General features: G+C 41.6%; 2 non-coding genes across 2 annotated transcripts; both read right to left on the reverse strand.

Moving 5' to 3' along the window:
• Positions 1 to 1,383: 1,383 nt before the first annotated feature.
• TRNAH-GUG (transfer RNA histidin (anticodon GUG)) lies at positions 1,384 to 1,455 on the reverse strand. Its single transcript has one exon. It is a non-coding gene; the product is annotated as a tRNA-His (tRNA).
• A 1,271-nt stretch (positions 1,456 to 2,726) lies between these two features.
• TRNAS-AGA (transfer RNA serine (anticodon AGA)) lies at positions 2,727 to 2,808 on the reverse strand. The gene has a single exon. It is a non-coding gene; the product is annotated as a tRNA-Ser (tRNA).
• Positions 2,809 to 5,000: the final 2,192 nt, after the last annotated feature.

The raw sequence follows: 5,000 nt of genomic DNA on the forward strand, positions 1-5,000 counted from the left end.
CTCTCCTAAAAACAAAAATTGCATGCGTATATCTCTAGTTTGGAATACCATAGGCTTGCATGCATACTCTCATGGGTCACTCAAGTTTTTTGGACCCTATTGCACTCTGTTTTCGTGCTGCTTTTAGTATATGTCCCATATTAAAGAAGTCTACCATCTTTGAGTATTTGAGGCTCCTTTGTAAGTGCTTTATATTTTTTCCTTGAAGAGCTATATAATAAAGGGGTCCGGGAAGGATTGCATTTATGGAAGATAAAAGAAGGCCCACTTGTCTCACCAAATGCTGTAGAGAAACCTGATGTTTTACTCATGTTATCCTTAGTTCGTTTTTGTTAGACCTTGCATTCTTAAGGTGGTCCCAACCCCACCTTATTGCTTTTCACCTCCGCATTTTGCTGTATCTTTTTGTTGGCCTTAGGACTCTGATCACTTTATCGCTACTAATCAGTGCTGAAGTGCACGTGCTTCTTCCCTAATCATGTGTATAATTGGAGTATACCTGACTGACAGATTTAATTTACTTGAAAGCCCCTTGTAAAGTGGTATACCATATACCCAGGGACTGATTGTGCCGCCCAAAGAAATAGCATTTCAAACCTGTCTCAAGCCTGCTACTGCAGTGCCTGTGCTGCAGTGTACTGCCACTTCGACTTGGCATTTAAAACTACTTGCCAAGCCTTAAACTCCAATTTTATTACATATCAGTAACCCCTAAGGTAGGCCCTAGGTAGTCCTAGGGGCATCATGCTATGTAAGTAAAAGGTAAGACATGTACTGTGGTAGTTTGTATGTCCTAGTAGTATCAAACAGTCTATTACATTTTTCACTACTGTGAGGTCTGCCCCTCTCATAGGTTAGCATTGGGTATTCCCTTATACTTTTTAGGGGGTAATTCCATATCAGAGAGGAGGAGCTTTATTTATTTATTGATAAATCCTATCTACTGGTGAGGTTGGATTTAATCTTACTATTGTATAAATGCCATTTTTAGAGAGTGAGCATTTCTCTGCACTTACTGCTCTATTTGCATTGAAACCTGTCTTCAATTGACGTCTGGATTGGGCTGCGAGACAGCTACATATGTGCATTCCCTGTAGACAGCCACAACACAGGTCACTCAACTGCAACTGCAATTATCTGCATTCTGATTGGCCTGGGGGAGAGCTCCGCTCCCCTTACCGCAAATATGTTCAAGAACGATAATTTATGTCAGTAAGTACAGAATACCTACATCTTATAATCATGTGTGTTTAAATAATTTGTTGTTAGATCGTTTAAATATTGAAAAGGATCTGTTTTTGATAGACATTTTACAAAAACAACTGGTACATTTGGGAATTCTGTAAAGGAAAAACCCAACTGCCGTGACATTGCCAACCACAATGCCGTGACTCGGATTCGAACCGAGGTTGCTGCGGCCACAACGCAGAGTACTAACCACTATACGATCACGGCGAGCTACTTGGGCTCAATAACGTACAGTGACATGAAGAAATTATAATTCGGAACACTCAGGGCTACTCCTGTGATAGGCTGAATGTGTTCATTGCTTCCTCATTCCTTATACAAAGGCTTTATCTCCTCAGTGGTTGATAGGCTGAAACCGTTTCCTGGCCGCCTGCTTGTGAACTGGCAGGAGTCAAAGATCACACATACACGGGTGGGCCTGTGATGGCACACCTGGCACAGATATTCTATTCTGTTTATTAGACCTGCATCTCCCCTGTACCTCCTCAAGCCATCTGTATGTGAAGCAAGAAAGAGTTAAGGAACGGTCCATCTACACTTTTATTGGGAGGATGCTGCCGTGAGCTCCTCCCAGCTAATCACACAAACAGCAGTAAAGCAAGATAACTACACAGTTAGGGGGGACTGCATGGTTAGGTTTTTGAGGAATTATTGAAACTGACCTCAGTGACCCATAATCAGAGCTGTGGCTAATGACTGCATGCCTAATTATGATGAAGCAAGCACCATGGCTCGTAGGTGCCCCACAACACACTTTTCTTAGCTCATTGAATTAAAGTATAAACTTCTGCCATGTGTGAGTGGTAAAGGTTTGTTAATTTTGTTGCTTTTCAAATTCACGTCTGACAACAAGACGAAGGAACATTGGGGCATCAGACGCTTTGGAAAGTAGCCACCAACCGCAGAGAAAGAGAGAAAGAGGGAAAAGACAGTATGAGGTGTGGAGAAAACAGCAGCAGGTACAAGGAGCTCAAATGAGATTAATGGCGCCTAAATAGAGCACGTAAAGGAACAGTTACAAATCTAAGAAAAGGGAAAGAAAAGACTAGGAAAAAACACAGAAAGAGCTTGTAGATGAAATTCTCTTCCAGGAACAGCAGGTTAAGAGAAATTACACAGGGAGCAGTTAAGCTTGTAACACGGGGGAGAATAGAAAAGAAAATGCAGTTTTATGAAGTGTGTTTGCCTAATCCAGCTAGCACTTTTATTTTATTTCTCTATTTGCTTCTTTTATTGGTAAAGTAAGTTTCAAGTGCATGCACAGGTATGACCGAGAGAGCCAGGGTATAATAATTTGAAGCGTTTGCACCAGCGCTAATGAAGGACGAGAGTTATAGCAAAGATATGAAAGGGGGAGCGATAATAAATATGTGATATGGCAATAGTGACACCAAAATAAGCCACCTATTTATAAAACTGACATGGAAGAAATACTAAAGGTTAACTTCTGAAATTGTAGCCGATGTTAAAAAGATTCTCGTTGTCGGCAGGATTCGAACCTGCGCGGGGAGACCCCAATGGATTTCTAGTCCATCGCCTTAACCACTCGGCCACAACAACTGACTGTAAGGTGTGTGCACATAATCTGTATGCAAGTTTTCAAGGTGTCCCACAGCAAATTCCTGATATTCTGCAATGCACTTTTTAAAAATAGGGTTTTTTTCAGCAGGCACATTCTCTCCTAAAAACAAAAATTGCATGCGTATATCTCTAGTTTGGAATACCATAGGCTTGCATGCATACTCTCATGGGTCACTCAAGTTTTTTGGACCCTATTGCACTCTGTTTTCGTGCTGCTTTTAGTATATGTCCCATATTACAGAAGTCTACCATCTTTGAGTATTAGAGGCTCCTTTGTAAGTGCTTATATTTTTTCCTTGAAGAGCTATATAATAAAGGGGTCCGGGAAGGATTGCATTTATGGAAGATAAAAGAAGGCCCACTTGTCTCACCAAATGCTGTAGAGAAACCTGATGTTTTACTCATGTTATCCTTAGTTCGTTTTTGTTAGACCTTGCATTCTTAAGGTGGTCCCAACCCCACCTTATTGCTTTTCACCTCCGCATTTTGCTGTATCTTTTTGTTGGCCTTAGGACTCTGATCACTTTATCGCTACTAATCAGTGCTGAAGTGCACGTGCTTCTTCCCTAATCATGTGTATAATTGGAGTATACCTGACTGACAGATTTAATTTACTTGAAAGCCCCTTGTAAAGTGGTATACCATATACCCAGGGACTGATTGTGCCGCCCAAAGAAATAGCATTTCAAACCTGTCTCAAGCCTGCTACTGCAGTGCCTGTGCTGCAGTGTACTGCCACTTCGACTTGGCATTTAAAACTACTTGCCAAGCCTTAAACTCCAATTTTATTACATATCAGTAACCCCTAAGGTAGGCCCTAGGTAGTCCTAGGGGCATCATGCTATGTAAGTAAAAGGTAAGACATGTACTGTGGTAGTTTGTATGTCCTAGTAGTATCAAACAGTCTATTACATTTTTCACTACTGTGAGGTCTGCCCCTCTCATAGGTTAGCATTGGGTATTCCCTTATACTTTTTGGGGGGTAATTCCATATCAGAGAGGAGAAGCTTTATTTATTTATTGATAAATCCTATCTACTGGTGAGGTTGGATTTAATCTTACTATTGTGTAAATGCCATTTTTAGAGAGTGAGCATTTCTCTGCACTTACTGCTCTATTTGCATTGAAACCTGTCTTCGATTGACGTCTGGATTGGGCTGCGAGACAGCTACATATGTGCATTCCCTGTAGACAGCCACAACACAGGTCACTCAACTGCAACTGCATTCATCTGCATTCTGATTGGCCTGGAGGAGAGCTCCGCTCCCCTTACCGCAAATATGTTCAAGAACGATAATTTATGTCAGTAAGTACAGTATACCTACATCTTATAATCATGTGTGTTTAAATAATTTGTTGTTAGATCGTTTAAATATTGAAAAGGATCTGTTTTTAATAGACATTTTACAAAAACAATTGGTACATTTGGGAATTCTGTAAAGGAAAAACCCAACTGCCATGACATTGCCAACCACAATGCTGTGACTCGGATTCGAACCGAGGTTGCTGCGGCCACAACGCAGAGTACTAACCACTATACGATCACGGCGAGCTACTTGGGCTCAATAACGTACAGTGACATGAAGAAATTATAATTCGGAACACTCAGGGCTACTCCTGTGATAGGCTGAATGTGTTCATTGCTTCCTCATTCCTTATACAAAGGCTTTATCTCCTCAGTGGTTGATAGGCTGAAACAGTTTCCTGGCCGCCTGCTTGTGAACTGGCAGGAGTCAAAGATCACACATACACTGGTGGGCCTGTGATGGGACACCAATGCAGAGAAACACACCTGGCGCAGATATTCTATTCTGTTTATTAGACCTGCATCTCCCCTGTACCTCCTCAAGCCATCTGTATGTGAAGCAAGAAAGAGTTAAGGAACGGTCCATCTACACTTTTATTGGGAGGATGCTGCCGTGAGCTCCTCCCAGCTAATCACACAAACAGCAGTAAAGCAAGATAACTACACAGTTAGGGGGGACGGCATGGTTAGGTTTTTGAGGAATTATTGAAACTGACCTCAGTGACCCATAATCAGAGCTGTGGCTAATGACTGCATGCCTAATTATGATGAAGCAAGCACCATGGCTCGTAGGGGCCCCACAACACACTTTTCTTAGCTCATTGAATTAAAGTATAAACTTCTGCCATGTGTGAGTGGTAAAGGC

The sequence above is a fragment of the Lissotriton vulgaris genome, chromosome 1_1 (genome assembly GCF_964263255.1).
Source record: "Lissotriton vulgaris chromosome 1_1, aLisVul1.2, whole genome shotgun sequence".
Taxonomy (NCBI): domain Eukaryota; kingdom Metazoa; phylum Chordata; class Amphibia; order Caudata; family Salamandridae; genus Lissotriton; species Lissotriton vulgaris.